This window comes from Suricata suricatta, chromosome 4, assembly GCF_006229205.1.
Source record: "Suricata suricatta isolate VVHF042 chromosome 4, meerkat_22Aug2017_6uvM2_HiC, whole genome shotgun sequence".
Taxonomy (NCBI): domain Eukaryota; kingdom Metazoa; phylum Chordata; class Mammalia; order Carnivora; family Herpestidae; genus Suricata; species Suricata suricatta.
Window position 1 is genome coordinate 88825553 of NC_043703.1, and position 12729 is coordinate 88838281.

Consider the following 12729-nt stretch of genomic DNA (forward strand, 5'->3'; position numbering starts at 1 on the left):
GGGGGCGAGCCAAGAGCAAGAAAACAGGAAAGTCTGCCTGTCAACTCTGGACTCTCTCCTAACCGCGAGCCGCCACCTTGGACTCTTTCCTGGGATGTTTCACCAGTAATGTAATCCACACTGGATGAGGACACAGCGGAGATCTGGGAGTCTGAAGTTTAAAGGTGGGACTATATATCCCCTTAAACTTGTTTGCAATCTTAGGAAGGGTTTTAGAAACAAATCTCTCTGAGGGATATTGTGTATTCTTGCAGAGATTTATTTCCTTCTACCACAGCAGACCACCAGATTCCCTTAATTAAAAATTAAAACCCGCCAATTCAGCCAAAATAATTTAAACTCTTTTTGGAGAATATAACAAAGCCTCCGCATTTCTCCAGACTCATTTTCCTCACAGAAAGCATATGTCTAAGGACACACCTCTCCATCAAGGATGAAAACCTAAATGCATCTCCTCTTTACTCTCTGGTCCTGGATTTCAGGAGCAGGTTCTAGGAGGAATCCCAGCTTTCTTGTCTGGAACAAGGTCTGGAAGCCTCTTGGGTTCCAGGTCCCCATGTCTGATACCCTTATGGGAAGAAACTGCAGGAGCAGATCCCACAACAGCCTGAAAAGGAGAGGCTTCTTTGAGAATTTAGCACTTACGGTATTGCCTGAAAATATCTATTAAATTATCTATTCATGGAGGAGAACCTGGGTGGGTAAGTTGGTTAAGCATTGGACTTTGGTTCAAGTCATGATCTCTGATCTCATGGCTCGTGGGTTGAACCCCTGTCTGGGGCTCTGTGCTGACAGCTCAGATACTGGAGCCTGCTTTGGATTCTGTCTGTCTCTCTCTGCTCCTCCCCCACTCCCATTCGTTCTCTCTCTCTCTCTCTCTCTCTCTCTCTAATATAAATAAACATTAAAAATAATGTATTCACGGAGCAGATTGTCTTTAGAAAACTTACATTCTTGAGTTCATGCAACACTTGGAGAGATCAAGTGTATATTATTCACTGGAGAAATAGAAAGACACACACACACACACACACACACACACACACACACACACACACACCTTAACGAAGGGAAGCAAAACCCAGAAAAAATTTCCCCAAAGAAAAGTCAAGCTTAATTGTTCAGAATCAAGGGATTCTGGTAGTGGGAAAGCAAATAAATGGAAGTGGTGAATCAACAAAACAAAGTTGAAGCCACAGAACTTGGAAAAGAGGAGAGTTCTTGTTTTATCATTTGGGCTTTGGAAGAAATATGAAGTGGGTTTAACACAAGAGAAGACACAATTCATGAGATGATGCCTCGTTAAGACCTTTAGTATCCTTAATTCGGAGACTTTCCAATATACATCAGTTACCTTGTAATATTTTTTTTTTGCAGCCCTCATTTTCAGGAAATACTTTATTTCCCCTAATCCTAGTAATTTACACTACAAGTTAAGGGTGTGTCCCATAGGAAAGTAAGGGAAGATTGGAAGCAAATGGTTATCATTTGTTGTTGAGAAACATTTCAGAGCTTCAAAAGAATCTTACATGCAGATATCAGAGAAAGTAGTAGTTACCATCAGTCTATTTTAACACACAGTCCTAAAAGTGAAAAATTCCTCTGGACTTTGTTTTTGAAATGCAGACTATTCCTAAGATCTTAGGGGGAGGGGAAACAAGACCTCACAAAATTAACTATGAAGTGGAGAAGTGCACTGAATCTGACAAAATGAGGTAGAGAGGCCATTGAAGGACTTGGGAAATGATGTGTGTGGCAATAGATATCACTGGAGAATTTTCCATACCTGAAAGGTACAAACAGATAAACTGAGACTTAAAATGAGCAGAAAGAGTCTGGAGGGGCTATATCTGTGAATTAGCCTGCAAAAGGCATCCAGTAGCAAGATCCAGGGCTGTCAGGAAGGAGGGTCCAGATTTGGCCAAAGTGGGATAGCTTCTGGGGATCTGTCCTATTGCTCAGGCTTCATCTGAGTACAGCCAAATATGTATAGCACAGCATGGAATAGATGTAAGTCCTTTGTCAATATGCAGGATACAATCAGCACCAAGCAATCCCAGATGAGTGAGTGGGCTGTCTTAAGAGGTCCATGGCACCAAGAGTCCCAGGAGCGGGATCCTCAGACACCTAAAGCCTTGTGTCAGAATAGGGAGACTTCAGTGAGACGGGAGCTATGGAGAAGGCACCACTTTCTCATTCTAACTGGCAGATGATATCTGGGTGGGGGAGGACCAGGCGAATCCTAGGTTGCTTCAGCCTCAGTCAGTATTCCCTAAGGAAATGAGGAGGGGTCTGTGTGGAAAAGGGTGGTACCCAGGCATCATGAGCTGAGAAGACTGGACCCAGGGAAACTTGTGAGAACAGTTCTACCTGCCTGTGATTTCATTGCCAGAGAGATAAAAGAATAAACACTAGCCATGCCCAGAGGGATTGAGTTCAAGCATGAGCATGAACAGGTGTGGTTTAGGGGACTCCCCAGTAATAGATTTAATTGTTTTTAAATTTTATTTTTTTAGTGTTTTAAAATTCATTTTGAGAGAGAGAGAGAGAGCATGAGCAGGGGAGGCCAAAGAGAGAGAGAGAGCGAGCGAGCGAGAGAGAGAGAGAGAGAGAGAGAGAGACAGAGAGAGACAGAGACAGAGAGAGAGAGAGAAAGAATCACTATCAGTCTCTCATGAAGTGTGAGATCATGACCAGAGCCAAAATCAAAAGTCAGGCTTAACTGACTGAACCATCCAGGTGCCCATAATTGTTTTTAAATTTTAGAAAAGGTGTGATTATGGTCTACACAGTCTGGGATTTGTTTTTTCCCAAATATTAGATTCAGTGATATTGTTGTTTCTAGCTATAGTTCTTTCAGTTTTACTGTGTAAATATACAATTCACTATTTATTCTGGGTGCATAGTATACATTTTGATTTTAAAAATTAAGAGGAGGAATTAAATATTTCCTACTTTCTGTAAAGTCTACTCAGTCCAAACAAATTTCAGAAGCACTGCGTTCCTAATATTTATAGATTAGGCTTAAAAGTCATATTAAATTGTGCCCATAGGTGGGCAACAAGGCAGCCACTTCTGCTGGGGGCCATATGGTGTCCAGTGTGTTAAAGAACACACAATCTGATAAGGAGATAAACCAGACTAGCAGATGATAAGTAGAAATGCAAACAGATAAGCCCAGTTATCAGTAAGGGGGAGAGTGTGGGCTGACTCTGGCAGATGGTTTAGATCCCTGGCAAATGATAAGGCAATTTGTAGGAATGGCTTTTGGGAAATAAAATATTTATTCAGAGGCAGGTGAGGTTCACATGAGAAGCAATGATGCATCAATTTCCCCAGTAGGAATTTTCTCAGTCAGTGCAAAGTCATCAGCGGGAAAGAGGCAATGGTTTTCAGTTTTTTAAAAATTAAAAAACATTTTTTAAAATTTATTTTTGAGACAGAGAGATTCAGAGCATGAGCAGGGAGAGGCAGAGAGAGAGGGAGGCACAGAATCAGAAGCAGGCTCCAGGCTCTGAGCTGTCAGCACAGAGCCTGATGCGGGGCTCAAACCCACGAACATGAGATCATGACCTGAGCCGAAGCCGGAGGCTTAACCTACTGAGCCACCCAGGTGCCCTGGTTTTCAGTTTTTAAGGCCCCATTTTCTGCTTTTCAGGCAACAAAGATGATACTGTGTTTCCCTCATCTACCTGACAGTTGACAAAACAGAAGGAAAATAGTTAAATTAATGAGTTTGAAGAGTTGTAAATTCTGTCCAAATATGATTAAGAGTTAAGGAGGAGAGTGGTGCCATGGGATCTAATCTACTTCATCCCCTGAAGATGTCCCTTCAGGCCAGCCTAGTGGCAGTGGAGTCTGTTACGTCCCTCTCTCTCTAGGAGAGTCAGGTGAGGTTCTGGAGCCTCAAAGGCAGTCCAGAAGAGGCTGAAGCCACACGTTCTGACCATCCAAATCACTCTGACCATCAGTGCTTGAAATTCCACCGTCAGAACTTCATCCTCTTATTTTCAAATTTTGATCCTCTTTACTTTGTTGTTGTTTAAATGATCTCTATGCCCAACGTGGGGCTCGAACTCACAACCCCAAGATCAAGAGTTGCATGCTTCACCCACCAAGCTGGCCAGGTGAAGCTTTATTTATTATTTTTTAAAATAGTTTATTGTCAAGTTGGTTTCCATATAACACCCAGTGCTCTTCCTCACAAGTGCCTTCCTCCATTACCACTACCTCTTTTTCCCCTCCCCCTCCCCTTTCGACCCTCTGTTAGTTTTCAGTATTCAATAGTCTCCATGATTCGTGTCCCTCTCTCTCCCCAATTCTCTTTCCCTCTTCCCTTCCCCCTTGTCCTCCATTAGGTTTCTCCTGTTACACCTCTGAGTGCAAACATATGGTATCTGTCTTTCTCTACCTGACTTATTTCGCTTAGCATGACACCCTCAAGGTCCATCCACTTTGCTACACATGGCCAGATTTCATTGTTTCTCATTGCCATGTAGTACTCCATTGTGTATATATACCACATCTTCTTGATCCATTCACCAGGTGTTGGACATTTAGGCTCTTTCCATGATTTCGCTATTGTAGAAACTGCCGCTGTGAACATTGGGGTACATGTGTCCCTATGCATCAGCACTTCTGTACCCCTTGAGTAAATTCCTAGCAGTGCTATTGCTGGGTCATAGGGGAGTTCTATTGATAGCTTTTTGAGGAACCTCCACACTGTTTTCCAGAGCGGCTGCACCAGTTTATATTCCCACACCAACAGTGTAGAAGGGTGCCCGTCTCTCCACACCCTCGCCAGCATCTATAGTCTCTTGATTTGTTCATTTTAGCCACTCTGGCGTGAAGTGGCATCTCAGTGTGGTTTTGATTTGTATTTCCCTGATGATGAGTGATATTGAGCATAGTTTCATGTGCCTGTAGGCCATCTGGATGTCCTCTTTGGAGAAGTGTCTGTTCAGATCTTCTGCCCATTTCTTCACTGGATTATTCATTTTTCGTGTATGGAGTTTAGTGAGCTCCTTGTATATTTTGGATACTAGCCCTTTATCTGATATGCCATTTGCCACTATCTTTTCCCATTTTGTGGTTGCCTATTAGTTTTTTCTTGATTGTTTCCTTTGCTCTGCAGAAGGTTTTTATCTTGATGAGGTCCCAATAGTTCATTTTTGTTCTTGATTGCCTTGTCTTTGGGGATGTGTGGAGGAGGAAATTGCTGTGATTGAGGTCAAGGAGGCTGCTTCCTGGTTTCTCCTCTAGGGTTTTTATGGTTTCCTGTCTCCCATTCAGGTCCTTCATCCATTTTGAGTTTATTCTTGTGAATGGTATAAGAAAGTGGTCTAATTTCATTCTTCTACATGTTGCTGTCCAGCTCTCCCAACACCGCCTGTTGCAGTCTGTCTTTTTTCCATTGGATACTCTTTCCTGTTTTGTCCAAGATTAATTGGCCATACATCTGTGGGCCCAGTTCTGAGCTCTCTATTCTATTCCATTGGTCCATGTGTCTGTTTTTGTGCCAATACCATACTGTCTTGATGATGACAGCTTTGTAGTAGAGGCTAAAGTCTGGGATTGTGAGGCCTCCTGTTTTGGTTTTCTTCTTCAATATGACTTTGGCTATTCAGGGTCTTTTTTGGTTCCATATGAATTTTAAGATAGTTTGTTCTAGCTTTGAGAAGAATGCTGGTGCAACTTTGATGGGGATTGCGGTGAATGTGTAAATTGCTTTGAGTAATAATGCCATTTTAACTATGTTTATTCTTCCAATCCATGAGCACGGAATGTTTTTCCATTTCTTGGTGTCTTCTTCAATTTTCTTCATAAGTCTTCTATAGTTTTCAGCATACAGGTCTTTTACATCTTTGGTGAGATTTATTCCTAGGTATTTTATGGTTTTTCATGCAATTGTGAATGGAATCAGTTTCTTGATTTCTCTTTCTGTTGTTTCATTTTTGGTGTATAGGAATGCAACTGATTTCTCTACGTTGATTTTGTACCCTGCAACATTACTGAATTCATTGGTCAGTTCTAGAAGGCTTCTGGTGGAGTTGATCGGGTTTTCCATGTAGAGTATCATGTCATCTGCGAAAAGGGAAAGTTTGTCTTCTTCTTTGCCGATTCTGATGCCTTTTATTTCCTTTTGTTGTCTGATTGCTGATGCTGGGATTTCCAGCACTATGTTAAACAACAGTGGTGAGAGTGGACATCCCTGTCGTTTTCCTGATCCCAGGGGGAAGCTCTCAGTTTTTCCCCATTGAGGATAACATTAGCTGTGGGCTTTTCATAAATCGCTTTTATGATGTTTCAGTAAGTTCTTTCTATCCCGACTTTCTCGAGGGTTTTTATTAAGAAGGGATGTTGTATTTTGTCAAATGCTTTTCCAGCGTCTATCAACGGAATCATGTTCTTTTTCTTTTTTGTTAATGTATCACATTGATAGATTTGTGAATATTGAACCAGCCTTATAACCCAGGAATGAATCCCACTTGATCATGATAGATAGTTCTTTTGATATGCTGTTGAATTCTATTTGCTAGCATCTTGTTGAGTATTTTTGCACCCGTATTCATTAGGGATATTGGCCTGTAGTTCTCTTTTTTTGTTGGGTCTCTGTCTGGCTTAGGAATCAAAGTGATATGTGCTTTGTAGAATGAGTCTGGAAGTCTTCCTTCCGTTTCTATTTTTTTGATAACTTGAGAAGGATTGATGTTAACTCTGCTTTTAATGTTTGGTAGAATTCCCCTGGGAATCCATCCATCCCTGGGCTTTTATTCGTTGGGAGATTTTGGTAACTGATTCGATTTCTTCACTGGTTATGCATTTGTTCATATTTTCTATCTCTTCCCATTTGAGTTTTGGTAATGCATGTGCATTTAGGAATTTGTCCATTTCTTCTAGATTGTCCAGTTTGTTGGCATATAATTTTTCATAGTAATCTGATGTTTGCTTGTATTTCTGAGGGATCTGTTGTAATAGATCCATTTTCCTTCATGATTTTGTCAATTTGAGTGTTCTCTCTTTTCTTTCTGAGGACCCTAGCTAGAGGATTATCAATTTTGTTTATTTTTTCAAAAAACCAACTCTTCGATTCATTGATCTGTTCAATTGTTTTGCGGATTCTATCTTGTTTCATTCTTCCCTGATCTTTATTATTTCTCTTCTTTTGCTGGGTTTGGGGTGCTCTTGCTTCTCCTTTTCTAGTTTCTTTAGGTGCTCTGTTAGGTTTTGAGTTTGCACTTTTTCTAATTTGTTGAAATTGCAATGAACTTTCCTCTTAAAACTGCCTTTGCTGCATCCCAAAGAGTTTGGATTGTTGTATTTTCATTTTCATTTGGCCTACATTGAGTAATTTCTTTGAAATCCACCTGTCAGGGAATTTTGAAGCCCAGGAGAAAGGTTGCCTACACCAACATCCAACACTTCTATAGTATGTATTTAGCACCTACATCATGTGCTTGGCTCATCTCATCATATTGAGAAAGACTTTCTACTCTTTGTGGGTGGGCTGGTGGAGTCTCAAGACATAGCCATTCACTCCTTGGAACAAAAGTTGATGAGCCTCTGAAGGACTGCTTGTGAAACACCAGAAAGGGCACCAGCTTCAACCCCATCATCAATATCTTGAGGGGAGCATCACAGCACTTTGACTCTAATGGAGGGCTTGATGAGGGCTTCCACTGGCTACTTGGTGCCTGGGAGGAGAGAGCTGGATCAGAGTGAGACCACCACGCATATCTAGGATGGACAGAAAGGGATCTGGGGAATGTAGTGGCATGTAGGAAGAAAACAGTCATGGAGAGGGGCAGTGAGCTATAACTTCTCAGTGGCAGGATGGTTCACTGCTGAGAGGGGTGCATGGGCTGCTCCCAGAGGGTCTGAGAGCCTGGGAAAGTCTCCTCGTGTCTGTGAGGGAAATATGTGAAAGGAGTTTGGTACTGATGGCCAGCTCATGATTATCATTTGTCCCATGTGGCTCTGGATTTCTCTGAGTGGTGTTCTCTTCCTCACAAGTCATGAGGGTGGAGGCATTTAGGAGGCCCCCTGCCATTTTCTCAGTGAGAGTGTGAGTGATGGTAGTAGCAAAGGTAATGAGAATAATGGTTACAGAACAGCTAATATTTATTGAGATCTTACTGTGTGCTAAATCCTGTCCTAAGCCCTCTATCCATTTTTTATGCCTATGACAGCCCTGTGAAGCAGGCATGTTCTTCACTCCAGATGCCAGAGGATTTTTTGTAGGGACCACAAACCTGACAGTCAAGAGGTAAACCAGCTCTGGGTCTTGGAGATCTTTTGTCTTGATGGGTGGGTGCTCAAGGCTCAGACCTGAGAGGAGAGGAGGAGCATTTCCTCTTGGATCACCTGCTTAGGAGCTGGCTCCCCAGGCACAATTTGCTGAGATCCAACTCAGGAGCCTTTTAGAACTACAGATGCCAGGATCCACTCCAGGCCCAGTAAATCTGAATCGCTGGGAGTGGAAAAAGGGGCTCTGCATTTTCAAAAGGGCAATTTATAAGCATATAAAGTTGCAAACCTCCATGGTAAGGTATAACTCCTACCTGTTTCTACCTTGACAAAAAAAGGATGGAGATTGGGAGGACTCCATATAAGGAATATAATTTTGGATTCCTGGCAAGAAGCAATCATATATATTTAAACTTACTCTGGAAGCAGAGAGGCACAAATGAAGGTTTCTGATAATGTGGACAAGATTGCTAGGTTGTGCCTCCAAAAATGCCCAGAGAGAGGTTTGAAACCTCATGACACTCTCCAGCAGATTGGGTGTAACTCCAAATGAAGGCAGTTACTTGAAAGTGAAAAAGGCCACCTCAAGGAGCATAAGGCATCCCAGCCTTTGCTTGAAGCAAAGATTTTGCAGTAACACTCTTGCAGGGTTCATAGAAGGCCTGCCTGGTGCAGAGTCCTGATTAAATGATACCACCCTGCCTGAATACCCAAGCTTTGATGGAGACTGAGCAGAAACTCCAGAGGCCTCTCCACAGATGTCTAGAATAACTCAAATATGAAAACAGATAAGTCATAGAGAAAGTAGACTAGATCATTGCCTAGGGAGCAACGATGCAAGATGTGCTTTGAGAATTGAGCTTTTGGTGGACCTTGATGTTTTTCCCTTGATCTCAATCATAGCAAAACAGTAAATGAGATATTTCTCAGCTGGGCATGAGGTGTAGGTTAAATATGTTAACAAAGAAAGGAGGTGTGGAAAAGAAGCAGGAGGAAGAGCATTATTCAGTTAACCTCCCAGAGAAGTTCCAGAACTAAAAGTCCTTGGACTACTGTCTTCCCAAATCCTAGCCCTCGGGAAAGTAAGGGAAAATAAACTCCCAGTTAGATACAAGTCCTTCTTTGGAGGCTGGGGTTTGGAAATATGATGTGAGCAAGTGTCTGAGTTTGGCCCTGAAGCCCCAGAACATTCCTGGAACAGTGAATGCACCTGTGTAGCTCCTTTAGGATGATGGTGGGCCTAATGCCCCTGGGAGCCCAGATGAAAGCAGCAGGCCTAGAATTTAGCAGGATATGTGCTAAATCAAGAGTTGGACGCTTCACCAACTGAGCCACCCAGGCGCCCCTCCACAAACATTTTAGAATCAGATTCTTAGTTTCAGCTATCAAAAAGTCTGCTGGAATTATGAGTGGAATTACACTGACTCTATAGACAGGTCTGAGGTGAACTGAATCTTAATAATTTTGATTTTTCTAGTCTGTGAACATGGCATATCTACTTATTTTGGTCATCTTTAATTTCTCTAAGGAGTGTTTTGTAGTTTACAATGTGGAGATTGTCATTTCTTTGGTTAAATGTGTTACCAAGTGTTTTGTGGTTTTTGACACTATTTAAATGTTGTTAAAATTTTTACATTTTCAATAGTCTGTTGCCAGTATATAGAAATATAATGGAGTATTGTATATTGGTCTTATATTCTGTAATTTTGCTAAACTCACATACAAGTTCTTTTGTTTTTTAATTTATTTATTTTTGAGAGAAATAGAGTACAAGAAGGGGAGGGGCAGAGAGAGAGGGAGACACAGAACCCAAAGCAGATTCCAGGCTCTGAGCCAGCAGCACAGAGCCTGACGTGGGGCTTAAATTCATGAACTATGAGATCATGACCTGAGCTAAAGTCAGGCCCTTAAGCGACTGAACCATCCAGATACAAGAGCCCCCACATACAAGATCTAATAGTAGTGATGAATATTCTTTAGAATTTTCTATGTAAATAGTTATGACTTATGCAAATAAAGATTTGTTAAGACTTATTTTCTGATCTTAATGGCTTTTACTTCTTTTCCTTGTCTATCACATTGACTAGGAACTTCAGTACAATGTTTAATAGAAGTAGTGGAAGTGGGTATCTCTGGATTGTTCCCAATCATAGGGAAAAGCATTCACAGTAGCTGTATATTTCTTTTTTTGTTTTGTTTTGTTTTGGTAGAGAGTTTCAGATATTTAGGGGCTGAACAAGGAAAAAAGATATTATCAGAAGAGGCATTTGCACACAATAAGCTTTATTGGATGACACTTGGACAGGGATGAATGAAGAGATTCACTCTCAAGAAACCTCTCAGAGGCTTTGAGAGAGGAAGATTGGAGAGAGGGCTTATGCACCGAGGCGATGTCACCCAGCCTCAAGGCAGGCAGTCTCTGGGTGAGAGTGCTCCAAAGAGCAGCAGCTACTTGCAGCCTAATAACTACAAGGCTCAATAGGTAAGAGCTTTGAGTGAGGTTTTGTGAAATATGCAAAGCAGGCAGTCTAAATAGCTTAAAAATCACTTGTTTGGACTATTTTAAAAATAATTGGGGAAGCCTGGATGGCTCAGTCGGTTGGGTGACTGACTCTTGATTTCGGCTCAGGTCATCATCTCACCATCCTGTGATCAGTCCTCGTGTTGGGCACTCCACACCGAGCATGGAGCCTGCTTGGGATTCTCTCTCTCCATCTCTCTCTGGCCCTCCCTTGCTTGCGTTCTCTCTCAAAAATAAATAAACTTAAAAAAAATAACTGGGTGTACAAAAAAATTGAATTTGGTACCAACAAGCTCTTGGATTGATGGGTCGCAGTTAGCAGTAAAGAAATAATCCACCTAAAGGCCATTTACATAAAAATGCCATTTAATAGTTTGAGGATGTTTTTTTTTTCTATTTTCATGAAAGTTCATATTATGAATGGATCTTGAATTATGTCAAGTCATTTTTTCTGCACCTAGTGAGATAATCCTTTATGTTGCAACAAATAAAATTACATCAACAAGAGTTTTGATTATTAAAACAATCTTTCATTCTTGGGATGAATCTGACTTGGGTCAGGAGGTAGTACTGTTTTATTCATGCTTCGATTAACTTATATAGTATTTCGTTTTTGTTGTAACTTGTTTTGATATTAGAGTTCTGCTAGGCTCTTAAAAGTTGAGAAGTACCACCTCTTCATCTATTTGAAAAGTATTGTGTAAATTGATGTTACTTTTCCTTTCACTCTTTGACAAAATTCATTGGTGAAACCATCCAGGCTTGGAGCTTCTTTTGTGGGAAGAGTTTAGATGACCCATTAAATTTCATTGATAGATAACGTGATTCAGATTTTCTGCTTCATTTATGTCAGTTTTGTTTAGTTTATTCTTCAAGGTCAATTCTCCTTAGTCTTTGAAATTTTTAGGATAAAATTTGTTCAAATTATTCTTTATGATTTTAATATCTGTAGGATCTCCAGTGATAACCAGTCTGTGATAATTTGTGTTTTCTCTTATTTCTTACTCATTAGAGGTTTACTGACTTTTTTCAAAGAACCTTCTGATTTGTCATTTTACCTGGCAGTTTCTTCTTTGTGCTATATTCAGGAATATGTTTAATTTCCAAATATTTTGACATTTTAGTATATTATTGTCATTGGTTTTCACTTAATTTCATTGTAGTTCAAGAACATATTTTGTATGATTTCAATTCTTTTAAATTTATTGAGGCTTATTTTATGCAGAGTCCTGTGGGCTACTTTGGTGAAATTACCAAGCACAATGGAAAAGAATTTTTTCCAGAATTAGGAATATAAGTTGAGGTTAAGATGATGTATATATCTTTAGTTGGTGTGTGTGTGTGTGTGTGTGTGTGTGTGCACGTGCGCGTGTGTGCACATTGGCCTATTTGAGTGTTGAGAGAAAGAAGTTAAAATCCACAACTACTTAAAATTTAGAAACTTTGCAACCATACAGATACATTTACCACTCAACCAGTTGCTTTTAATGCTATAGTTGCCATATGTATTATATCTCTATCAAGAGAATCAAGGGAACAGTTAAAAAAAATATTTCCTAAATACTTAACATTTCAGAAGCTGGTCATTCCATACTTAAGATCTGTTTTTCTGTATTATATACATTTCCTTCAGCCTAAAAAATTTCCTTTAGCATTAAAAAAAATAGTTTATTGTCAAGTTGGTTTCAATATAAAACCCAGTGCTCTTCCCCAAAGTGCCGTCCTCCATTACCACCACCTCTTTTCCCCCTCCTCCTCCCCCTTCAACCCTCAGTTCATTTTTAGTATTCAATAGCCTCTCAGATTTTGCATCCCTCTCTCTCCCCAATTCTCTTTCCCTCTTTCCCTCCCCATGGTCCTCCATTAGGTTTCTCCTGTTACACCTCTGAGTGCAAACATATGGTATCTGTCCTTCTCCGCCTGACTTATTTCGCTTAGCATGACACCCTCGAGGTCCATCC

At 40.7% G+C, this 12729-nt stretch overlaps 1 long non-coding RNA gene across 1 annotated transcript in view; it reads left to right on the forward strand.

Annotated features, from left to right (window-relative positions):
- Positions 1–12729, forward strand: part of LOC115289741 — a 31194-nt gene continuing 18465 nt past the window's right edge. Inside the window, exon 1 of the long non-coding RNA XR_003907781.1 lies at positions 1–164. This is a non-coding gene — a long non-coding RNA (uncharacterized LOC115289741). The remainder of the gene's footprint in view (positions 165–12729) is intronic.